This window comes from Podarcis filfolensis (assembly GCF_964270895.1).
Source record: "Podarcis filfolensis genome assembly, chromosome: 3".
Taxonomy (NCBI): domain Eukaryota; kingdom Metazoa; phylum Chordata; class Lepidosauria; order Squamata; family Lacertidae; genus Podarcis; species Podarcis filfolensis.
In genome coordinates this window covers 110,215,689-110,228,300 of record NC_139606.1, presented here as the reverse complement: position 1 = coordinate 110,228,300, position 12,612 = coordinate 110,215,689, and the positions used below count along the sequence as shown (strand labels likewise).

The window sequence follows — 12,612 nt, the reverse complement described above, 5'->3', positions numbered from 1 at the left end:
TCCTGTAAAAAGCCCCCTAGTCAAAATCCCTAGGCGCTTTTGGGACAAAGGTTCCAAGGGCCTTGTCTTCAAACCCTACGTTGTTGTCCTGGGCTTAGAGAGAGCCAGTGTGGTGTAGTGGTTCAGAGCGGTGGACTCGTAATCTGGTGAACCGGGTTCACGTCTCCGCTCCTCCACAAGCAGCTGCTGGGTGACCTTGGGCTGGTCCCACTTCTCTGAAGTCTCTCAGCCTCACTCACCTCACAGAGTGTTTGTTGTGGGGGAGGAAGGGAAGGGAGAATGTTAGCCGCTTTGAGACTCCTTAAGGGGAGTGAAAGGCGGGATATCAAATCCAAACTCTTCTTCTTCTTCTTCTTCTTCTTCTTCTTCTTCTTCTTCTTCTTCTTCTTCTTCTAGCACTCTGCTGGACTCCAAAAATCCAAGAGGCTGTTTAGGAGACATGATAAAGCAAGCAGCGAAACGCAGGATGGAAGTTACATCATAGGTGTGCAACGACATGATACTCAATGCTGCTTGAAATATTGGAGGAAAGGGACCGATTAAAGAAAGGATAAACTAATTTGTCCAAATGTTTTCAATCCCCAAATGTAAAGCCCTCCCTTCCAAACTTATTCTGAGTGCCAAAACGAATGAAATGTACATTTCCTAAAACACTCCAATCCTCCTACGTGGTATTTTTTTCCTTTTAAATATATATTTGTGGTTTGGGAAATGCCTCTTAGTACAAGAGTGCTAGACGCCTGTTTAGATGCGGTCCACACGTTTTCTAGGCCGAAAGGCTGGATAAATCCCAGGCTCTTTGGCTAGCCAGGCACTAAAGTATTTCGATATTGTTCCACACTTCTATATATCATTGGCACACGGGAGCAGGATTCCAAGCTCTTAAAAGATATGATGTTAGTTAGGAATCTGAAACATTTTTCCAGCTCTGTTGTTATGAAGAGGTGAAGTTACCCACTGAACTTTGAGCAAAGGAGACAGGATAGTGATGAACAATTAATATTGAGGCTGTGCCATGTGCTTTTTTCTGGCAAGCTGAGGCTTAACGAAGCCTGTGACCGTATAAATTAAGTTGCTATTGTGGTAGTAAGCTGAGGGACAAGGGGAAAAATAAAGCCCAATTCATTCTTGAGGAACACACGTAGTCCAAAAAAGTATGGTTTGTTAGGAGTGGGAACAAGCTCTCCCTTCCCATCTGTAGGCAGATTTCCTGTTTGTCAAGCAGTTCCCCGTGACATCCCAACTGCAAAACTGTGGTTTAATGGCTCCCTACAAACTGGCACGCAGGTGGCGCTGTGGGTTAAACCACAGAGCCTAGGACTTGCTGATCAGAAGGTTGGCGGTTCGAATCCCCACGACGGGGTGAGCTCCCGTTGCTTGGTCCCTGCTCCTGCCAACCTAGCAGTTCGAAAGCATGTCAAAGTGCAAGTAGATAAATAGGTACTGCTCCAGCGGGAAGGTAAACGGCGTTTCCGTGCGCTGCTCTGGTTCACCAGAAGTGGCTTAGTCATGCTGGCCACATGATCCGGAAGCTGTACGCTGGCTCCCTCGGCCAGCAAAGCGAGATGAGCGCCGCAACCCCAGAGTCGGTCACGACTGGACCTAACGGTCAGGGGTCCCTTTACCTTTTACAAACTGGAATTGCAAACAAGGATTTAGGTTTCCTGATCACACTGCGATGGACACTGTGATTTAACAAAAAGATGATTCTCTTCAGGTGCCTGGTGGGCAAGGCGAGGATGGAGGAAAACAAGGGAGAACTCACAGAGGTATAATTTTCAGAGTGGCTTAGCAAATCTATAAATCTTCTCAGGGGAATCGTAGCTCTGAGAAGGGAACGGCAGTCTCCTGACAATTCTCAGCGCCCTTAGCAAACTACAGTTCCCGGGATTATTTGGAGTGGGAAAGCCATGGCTGCTTAAAGTGCCATCATAGTATTTTAAATGCATGGCATGTAGCCTAGCTCTTTCATTGTCCTGCTGTTATAGATAAGGGCTAAGAGAGAGAGAGAGAATGGATTACTTAAGGGGCCTCCTAGTAGGTTCATCATGGCAATGGCAGGATTAAGCCCCTGATTCACAGCTCAGTTTCCTAGCCATTAATGCTGCATCAGTTAATCTTCTTGCTAAAGCGGGTTTGGAATTAACCAAAAGACACTCTCCTAATTTTATTTTGGAACAGGCTCAGCTAGCAATTACAATCCTTTGGTACAGTTTCTAAGCAACGTACAGGCTGCTGGCGGGGGGGGGGGGCAGGGGCGGAGAGGGATTCATAGAACAATCTTGCTCAATAAAAGCAGAAGCTTTGCAAGGCGAACACTCGCAAACAAAGATGGCAGAACATTCCCTTCTCGAAACGCACTCGGCACACGGGCACTTCAGTTATGACTGACATCTGTCAGCAGCTCTTGTAAAATGTGATCGGCAACAGCAAAGTAACGGTAGGGGGAGGGGAACCCCTTTTTAAAATCAGAGCCGGAGAACATTTCATCCCAAAGTATCTAATGTTTGCTGCTGTGCCTACTTTGCACAGCCTCTTTTTTGCAGTTTGGTTCCTCCAAAACGGCAAACTTATATATATTTTTAAAGTTGTCTGTCCAGATCAAACTACTTGGCTAGACCTGCTTTCCCCATTAAAAAAAACCCTGTGTCAGTTGCGCTTTTCCAGACGGTTGCTATTTTTGCTGGAAGGATCCAAAGACACACACTGTGTGTGCAAATTCCATGCAGCAGTTGCCCCAACCATGAAGATACTTCAGCTCCCAAATTTCCTAGTCACCAAGGCTGAGTAACTGGAGGGACAGTGGCATAGCTGTCAACTTACAGATTTGAAAATAAGGGATCGGCAGCCTCGAAAATAAGGGATCAGCAGCCAAAATAAGGGATCAACAATTACTTTGATAAAATACATATTTTGTTGCATGCAAATGGCTTCAGATACCTATTAGGTCCATAAATTACCATATAGCATATATTCAACACAAAAAACAGCAACACGTTGTTGTTGACAAAGGACAGCTGGACACAGAAAGGGCCCCATTACCTTCAGTAGCTTATTTAAGGGACAGCAGCGGGACATGGCGCTGGGATAAGGGACTGGCCCCCCAAATAAGGGACGCTTGACAGCTATGGACAGTGACTCGGCAGACCGCACTTCTCAAACCTTCCTGCGCAACACAAAATTGCCAGTCAACTTCTTCACAAGGCTAGGTTATGCCAGTGTGTGGGGTAAATCAGGTTGTGGCTAACCTGCTGTTTTCCTTTTGACGCTGAACCACAACTCCCATCATCCCTGACCATTGAGCCATGTTGGCAGTGAGCGTTCAGCAAAATCTGGACGGCCACAGGTTTCAACCAATGGGGGTGGCATTTAAACGCTTTCCAGTTTCTCAGCTGTTCTCTGCTTCTCCCACTGACCACATGACCATGCCTGACAGCTCACTGTGTCCCCTGCTGAAATCACAGAAGCATGAAGTTCATTCCTTTGTTTGCTTGAAGGCCCCGGCCTGCAGCAAGTTCTTGCCACAGCTCGGAAGGAGCAGAGCAATGTCTACTTCTCAGATCATAACAGAGGTTAACAAATACAATGGAAATATCCATCTTCGTATTTTATTTTATTTCATCGTTGGCAGCATCTCCCAGATTCTCCTGGATTCATTTTTTTTCCAAGTGCATTTTCTCAGTTCCCAATGGATTTCTGGAAGCTGAGGAATAAAACAGCCACACTCCTCTGAATTTCCAGAGTTGTCCGCCAGCTGCATGCTTGTGCTCCGTTCCACTCACAACATCCATTATTGAGCTCAAAAGTCTACTCTCCTAGTGTCATTTATCAAACCCAAGCAGTTCGCCATGCCTGATTATCTCCTTTCTCACCCACCGATCCATTGGGTTTTTTTCATACACAAACTATAAACCCATTTTATGCACATTAAAAAGGTAAATGGACCCCTGACCATTAGGTCCAGTCGTGACCGACTCTGGGGTTGCGGCACTCATCTTGCTTTATTGGCTGAGAGAGCCGGCGTACAGCTTCCGGGTCATGTGGCCAGTATGACTAAGCCGCTTCTGGCGAAACCAGAGCAGCGCACGGAAGCACCGTTTACCTTCCCGCCAGAGCAGTACCTATTTATCTACTTGCACTTTGACTTGCTTTCGAACTGCTAGGTTGGCAGGAGCAGGGACCAAGGAATAGGAGCTCATCCCGTCGCTGGGATTCAAACCGCCGACCTTCTGATCGGCAAGTCCTAGGCTCTGTGGTTTAACCCACAGCGCCACCATGCAAAATCAGGCTATGCAGCCTGAGTGAGCTGGAACGTGTGTACAAGGGAACAAATATAATGTCCCTTTCTGTGTTCCTTCTAACACCAGCCATTAAGGATTAAAAAAATAAAAGTAGAGTCAGACTGGTGCATAGCCAGAGCTGGGTGGGGAACCTGGACCTCCAAATTTTGTTTGGCTCCAGCTCCAGTCAGTGTTCCCAATGGTCAGAGCTGCAGTACAGCAACATATGGAGGGCCACAGGTTCCCCATCCCTAGATTAGAGCGTCAGACTCTGGAGCAGGAAAACCCAGCTTGCAATCTTCATTCAAGCATGAAGATTGCTGGTTTACCTCTGCACAACTAGTATCTCTCTCTTAGCCTAACCTCCCTCCCAGGGGTATCATGAAGAGGACACGAATGAGGAAAAATCATGAAGACCGCCATTTTGTTGGTGACCCCCAGTGCTTTTTTTCCTTTAAAAAATGTTGAGGGGTACTCTTGTTTCCCTGCACATATTGAAATACTGCCCCTCAATGAGGCCAAATCTAGATTTAAAAAATATTTAGGGGTATGTATACCCCTGCGTCACCCCAGGAAAAAAGCACTGGGCGATCGCACTTGTCCACTCCCAAACCTTGCTGGAGGTAAGGTTGCTCACATCTCTTGTACCTCTGTTAACTCTGGCCTACCTGTTCAGTGGCAACGGACACAGCTGCATTTTGCTAGCCAAATGGAGAACACCCTTTTCCACCCCCTTACTGCAAGCCCACTGCCAAATGAATAGGCTACTGGCAGGAGACAGATTGAGCCTATGCTTCAGTTCAGGCCGATTCCTCGTCCAGTAAAATGTGCCTGTTCTCCTCTGTCAAATGTTGGAAGGTACGTATGATATGGGACTGCCAAGTGACAAGGGGAGTGTGGGTGTGGGGAAGCAAGGGGGGAGGATCTGGCCTGGCCAGTTTGTTCGAACTCCTGTGGGCCTACTGGTGGAAAGTTTCATGTAAAAGCCAGAAATTTGGAAGGCTTACCAGAGTTATGTGAGGTAATCTGGAATTTGTTGAGAAAGAAGTACAGTGGTACCTCAGGTTACATACGCTTCAGGTTACAGACTCCGCTCAACCAGAAATAGTGCTTCAGGTTAAGAACTTTGCTTCAGGTTGAGAACAGAAATCGTGCTCTGGCGGCGCGGCAGCAGCAGGAGGCCCCATTAGTTAAAGTGGTGCTTCAGGTTAAGAATAGTTTCAGGTTAAGTACGGACCTCCGGAACGAATTAAGTACTTAACCCGAGGTACCACTGTATGCAGAAACTTGCTGTGCATGCGTAACCCGAAGCAGATGCACACTAAGGCACTGTCAAGTTAAAACCCAAAGTGCTGTGTTTGGCGCAAGATGGCGGCACCTTGTTCTTTAATTGCCACATACACAAAGAGTGTGTGCTTAGCACAAGTCTCAAGAACAAACTCCTTCAACAGAAAGCAGAGGTGGCATAGGGCTCCCTCCTCGTCACTGAATACTCCTTCTTTACCCCCAAACAGGACTGGCTAGAGTAAGAGATTTCCCCTCCTCCATGCCCAGCCATTAAAGGTTCAAGATTCTTGCCCTTCTCTGCATCTGATCCCCAAGCAGCTGACACTGCATAGTATATTATCACCATCGCCTTCTCAACCTCTCTGTGGCTTTTGATATCATTGTCTATTATATCCTCCTGGACTGGCTCTGCAGGGTGGGTATTTGTGCACTGTGCTACACCTGAAGATGTAAAGACAGCTCATTGGGTTTTTAATATTGGGGTTTTAATATTGTTTGTTAATTAGACTTGCTATCATATTAATGGCATTTGCCATTAATAGGTGAACCACCTTGAGATCTACGGGTATAGGGCGGTATACAAAATATAATAATAATAATAATAATAATAATAATAATAATAATAATAATACCGCCAGATTATGTCAAGAGCTAAAAGCAGCCTCAGACATCTCTAGGGTATTAGCTGTAACCCTGATCAAAATATCTGTATGTGCAGCATCTCCTGGGAGAGGAAGAGGCCATAGATGTTTGAGCAACCCTGAGGCTTCCAGCTGACTAAATATAAAAAGGTAAAGGTAAAGGACCCCTGGACCTTTATGGCGGCTATGGGGTTGCGGCGCTCATCTCGCTTTCAGGCCGAGGGAGCCGGCATTTGTCCGCAGACAGCTTTCCGGGTCATGAGGCCAGCATGACTAAACCGCTACTGGTGCACGGAGGACCGTGACGAGTGCCAGAGCGCATGGAAATGCCGTTTACCTTCCCGCTGGAGCGGTACCTATTTATCTACTTGCACTAGTGTGCTTTTGAACTGTTAGGTTGGCAGGTGCTGGGACAGAGCAACGGGAGCTCACCCCGTCGTGGGGATTCGAACCGCCGACCTTCCGATCAGCAAGCCCAAGAGACTCAGCACCACCCATGTCCCTATTGACTAAATATACTGAGGAGTAACCTGTGAACCAGGTGCTTTGGGTTCTACGTTTCCTCCTACTAATTGACAGAACCTTCAGACATCCTCCATGGACCTGGTCCTCGGTTGCCTCCACTGCTGCTAGCCCTTCTGAATCAAATCTTGCAGATGGTTTCACTGCACTTACAATTGTGTGTGTGTGTGTGTGTGGTGAGATGGGAGGGGGAAGCATAACCCAGAACATACCACAAACAATGTGGGAGGCATTATAGCTCGGCAGAAGACTTCTGTTTGTAGAAGCTCGGAAATGCATGTTCAAGTAACCCAGATTGCAGGGCTAGCACAGACCTCTGCCTGAGACCCTCTGTAACACCACACCAGAAATACATTTGGTAAAACGAAGAGGTAACCTTTTTGTGTTAATTTTTCCCAAATTTTACAAATTGTAATGCAACTTTGCCTAATGCACACGTTTTTCAAATTGTTTCCCCCCCAATATAACACATTTTTTTTGGTGTTACTTCCATTAATAAACACACTGATATGCACACCTTACCCCAGCATATGCATTTTTGTACACGTTACAGAGAAATGTATGGAGAAGGATGGCTGTGTTTTAGTTCACATATTACTTTGGAAAGTAAACTGAATCAAACTCTCTCTCTCTCTCTCTCTCTCCCCGCAACCTCGCAAATCCCTAGCAGTTCATGCCCTCCCCATTCCCAAATAAATACATTCTGGGGAGAAAGCCGGATAGAGAAGACCTAAATTTAGCGCTGTATCAAATCTACAGCAGGCTTCTCAAAGCACTGAAACGAGTGCCTCTTTTAGACAAGCTAAATAATTGAGTTGCCCACATTGTATTAGATGTCCCTTAAGTGATTGTTTCGTGTGTATTATTCATCCCTCACCTGGGGTGTGAAGCAGCACCCAAATACAGAGGAGCCTTCCTGATGGGTTTCCTGCTAACATCGTTGGAACAAAAATCACTACCATTCCCAGTTGGATTAAAACAAAAACCCAGATCATAAGCTCCTGGGGCCACACTGCCAATAAAACCTCCCGCGAAATTTATCAAAATCTATCTAGGTCATCTGGGCAAGTTCGGTGCTGCGCCTAAGGAGCCTAGACAGAAATGCCCTTCTCAAATCCATAGGAAGCCAACTACAGTGGTACCTCGAGCTAAGTACTTAATTCGTTCCGGAGGTCCATTCTTAACCTGAAACTGTTCTTAACCTGAAGCACCACTTTAGCTAATGGGGCCGCCTGCTGCTGCCTCGCTGCCGGAGCACAATTTCTGTTCTCCTCCTGAAGCAAAGTTCTTAACCTGAAGCACTATTTCTGGGTTAGCGGAGTCTGTAACCTGAAGTGTATGTAAATTGAAGCGTATGTAACCCGAGGTACCACTGTACTTATATGCTCATATATTGTATCCCAATGTTTTTTTCCCCAGGGGTACACCCCAAAATATTGCTCCCTTGGGTGATTGCTTGAATTGTTTGTGTCCAGGCTAGTCCAGGCTACACCAGTCTTCTTCCTAAGCCTGGATTTGTGCTGTCAGGAAGTGGAGATGGAGACTAATCCAAGAGACTAATCCAAGAGACAGGAGCGTTTCCGTGCGCTGCTCTGGTTCGCCAGAAGCGGCTTAGTCATGCTGGCCACATGACCCGGAAGCTCCCTCGGCCAATAAAGTGAGATGAGCGCTACAACCCCAGAGTCGGTCACAACTGGACCTAATGGTCAGGGGTCCCTTTACCTTTTATCTACTGCTTATTCATGTGCATTTCTAAGCTCGATGGTAGTTTGGCCTAGCCACTCTATAGTGCCTGTCAATCACAGAGGTGGAGTTTGCAAATCCCCATCCCACCCTCAGAACAACAACAAAAAGGCTAGGTTAGGTTAGGATTTTGCTGCACTGCACGAGGGTACTTGTTGCACTCTGTGGATTCCCTGTGGCAGCAGCTTGCTTCTAAGCCAGCCCATCTCTGACTATCAGAACAACAAGAGTTGTCTATTTCCCTTTGCCAAATGGTGGTGTGGGTGCGGGTGCAAGAGAGAGAGAGAGAGAGAGAGAATGAATGTGTGTAGTTTTTATGAAGAAGAAGAAGAGTTTGGATTTGATATCCCGCTTTATCACTCCCCTAAGGACTCTCAAAGCGGCTCACAATCTCCTTTCCCTTCCTCTCCCACAACAACAAACACTCTGTGAGGTGAGTATGGCTGAGAGACTTCAGAGAAGTGTGACTAGCCCAAGGTCACCCAGCAGCTGCATGTGGAGGAGCAGGGAAGCGAACCCGGTTCACCAGATTACGAGTCTACCACTCTTAACCACTACACCACACTGGCTCACAGTGGTTGCAGCTATTGACTCGGTGTCATGTTATCGACATGGCCATCTCCAAATATCTCAAGGGCTGTCCCATGGAAGAGGGAGCAAGCTTGTTTTCTTCTGCTCCACAGGGTAGGACTCGAACCCAGGGCTTCAAGTTACAAGAAAGGAGATTCCAACAAAACACCAGGAAGAACTTTCTGACAGTAAGAGCTTTTTGACAGCGGCAGTCTCCCTTGGGAGGTTGTGGAGGTTTTGAAGCAGAGCTTGGGGGACCATCTGCCATGGATGCTTTATCTGAGAATTCCTGCATATCAGGGGGTTGGACTAGATGACTGTTGGGGTCCCTTCCGACTCTACAATTCCATGATTCCTCTTTTTGCAAGGAACCCAGGGGATCTCCAGCACTTTCTGAGTTGGTGTAGTCCTGCCTTTCAGCATGTCTCATTTGGCATTTGGTTCAGAGGTCAGGAATGTCTGCATGCTACCGTGCATTTTGAGGAATCACGTGCAGAGTGCATTGAAATGACTATGCAAGTTAAGATTCTTTTCCCACGTTGCAGTCATGGGATTGTTTATATCACATGACGGTGCATGTTTTCATTCCACAGTGTGGGAAGTGACGGACACAGGGTGCTTATCTTACTGTGCTTCCGTGATGCAGGATTTTTGTCCCTTTGTTCTCTCTCTTTGCTGTCTGATGCAGAAGAGCAGGCACCCCCAAACTCAGCCCTCCAGATGTTTTGGGAATACTACTCCCACCATCCCTAGCTAACAGGACCAGTGGTCAGGGATGATGGGAACTGTAGTCCCAAAACATCTGGAGGGCCAAGTTTGGGGATGCCGGCTGAAGAGGAAGGAGGTGAGTTGCGATGCTCCGAGTGTATATATGTAAATAAACATAGTTTAGCCAAAAAGCTGCGCTACTGAGTCAGAACGCTGACTGCCTATACTCTGCTGATCCTGAAGTGTGCATGGTATCAGTCGCTGTGATGTTCGGGCTGGAGAAAGCTTTTGTATCTCCCGAACGAACGACCAGCAGGGAGAGAACATGCCAGTAAGGCATGTGTCTCTGCCGGATTCCTACTCATGTGTAGAACCTCCTGACACGCCTCCCCCCCCGCCCGAAAAACCCAGAGATATGTATTTGTGTTCACATACACACACAGGACTGTGCCTCTGCTAGTTCTGCTCAGCAACTCCCCTGCCATTCCCCCCACATTAAGCTCCTAGCCCTTCTCCTTTGCACCCCATGAAACTACTAAGCTTGCTTGTCACCTTCCCAACCCCAATCTCTTCATGCACATCCAGGACTGTGATGCAGCACCACAGATCCTCCAATGGAATGACAGCCTTATGTATAAAGGAAGATATGCACGTGCACATTCGTGTGCACGCATATGTATACGTTTTGTGTATATGGATTTATGTGTGCCTCTGTGTACAAAAATACTTGGGCCATACGTAGCATGTTCCAGGCAGGAACAGAATCTGCCCGGTGATGGTTTTGAGCACGGGTAGGCAAACTAAAAGGACGCGGGTGGCGCTGTGGGTTAAACCACAGAGCCTAGGACTTGCCGATCAGAAGGTTGGTGGTTCGAATCCCCACGACGGGGTGAGCTCCCGTTGCTCGGTCTCTGCTCCTGCCCACCTAGCAGTTTGAAAGCACGTCAAAGTGCAAGTAGATAAATAGGTACCGCTCTGGCAGGAAGGTAAATGGCGTTTCCTTGCGCTGCTCTGGTTCGCCAGAAGTGGCTTAGTCATGATGGCCACATGACCCGGAAGCTGTATGCCGGTTCCCTTGGCCAATAAAGCGAGATGAGCACCGTAATGCCAGAGTCGGCCACGGCTGGACCTAATGGTCAGGGGTCCCTTTACCTTTACCTTTAGGCAAACTAAGGCCTGGGGTCAGGATCCAGCCCAATCGCCTACTAAATCCAGCCCACGGATGGTCCAGGAATCAGCGTGTTTTTACATGAGTAGAATGTGTCCTTTTATTTAAAATGCATCTCTGTGTTATTTGTGGGGCGTAGGAATTCATTCATATTTCCCCCCCAAAATATGGTCCGGCCCCCCACAAGGTCTGAGGGACAGTGGACTGGCCCCCTGCTGAAAAAGTTTGCTGGTTTTGAGGAACACAACCTCAGAACTGCTTTTGACTGCCACAGAACAAGTGCAAGGCTCTGGGCTTTGGTTTTTTTCCATTCCGTCTGAGAACTGGGTAACCACCGCCAAGATAACAGATTATGACGCCGCGAAGGTGGAAAGTTATGTTGCCCTCTAGCTCCCGTAGGGACACTGAAATGAATGTTGTTGGCACCGTAACTCTCGTGATACAAAGCGACTGGACTTTGCAGACAGGGGTTTATAAACTCTGACAACGTGCAGCTGATTTATGCGTCTTAAGTAGTTTTCTAGACACACATCTGCAAAAGAACTAGACAAAACATTGCTTCAACCCAGGGTCGGAAGTTGAGAAGGGCGCTTGCACCAAAACACAGGGGCTGCTGACACTGTGATAAATGTTGACTTCAAAAGATACAAGTGCCCAGGGGTCTGCGGGCTACACAGAGATTTTCATCAAGTTTGGCAGTTGGCACAGAATGCTAGTACAAATGTTGTCATCGCCCCCCAACACACTTATGTGTGATCGACTCTCCTGCAACTGCATATAAGTGCGGTGCCAAGAAATCAGTAAAAAAATCAATTTGAACCCAGAAATGGTGGGAGAAAGCTGGAGAGTCCTCGTAGCTCAGGGTGAGACCCTCCCTGAAGCCTGAAGGGGATGTCAGTGAGGGCAGAGGAAGCTCCAAAGAGACCTGAGGTGAAGGGGCTTTGTTTAGGCTGCTCGGCCTACCTGCCTAATGGCTGATGCAGCTGCTTTCTTGCGTATCTTCCAGAGAAGCCCCAGATATTTTGGTTTGGATTGGGAAGAGAGCTTGATTTTGACAACTGCTGCCCCTGTGGATCCTGCTGTCTGAGGCGCTTGCCTCATCTTTCCTCATGGGTGGGCCGGCCCTGATGAAAACACCTGTGTGGATCAGGGCCTAACTGACAGCTGGGAAAAGGTGAAGACCAGCTTATATGCAGAGCTCAGTGAATTTGGGGAGGGGGTGCAGGGTCACAGCAGAAGGTGTAAAAGGGATTCTATGCACTTACAGCTGATCTCTCTCTCTCTCTCTCTCTCTCTCTCTCACACACACACACACACACACACACACACACACACACACAAGCTCTTCCACACTATCAGGAACCCAAAGAAATAACCCGTTTCTGTTTTTCTGTTGAAAACCTGGGAGGTAGGGAGAAGATAGGACCACTGGGCATGATCCTGACTCCCCCCCTTCACAGTTAGACAAAGCAATATGGAAATTGAGAAGAGGTCTTCCTCTACAGATGATGGCAGTCAATCAACCACTATAGACCTTCCTAAATAGTTCTCCATAGGGAAGCTAAATTCAAAGCACCACAGCCATTGATCCATTTTCTGGAGACATCAGCCCCTCATTAAAAGTTCTGGAACTGAACTTTCAGAGTACCTGTCCCCATCGTTTATGAACAATTACAAACACTGCATAACCCGT

The 12,612-nt window shown here is 47.4% G+C and overlaps 1 protein-coding gene across 2 annotated transcripts in view; it reads right to left on the bottom strand.

Annotated features, from left to right (window-relative positions):
* Positions 1–12,612, bottom strand: part of SPTBN1 (spectrin beta, non-erythrocytic 1) — a 235,250-nt gene that overhangs the window by 156,925 nt on the left and 65,713 nt on the right. The gene's annotated exons all lie outside the window — the stretch shown is intronic.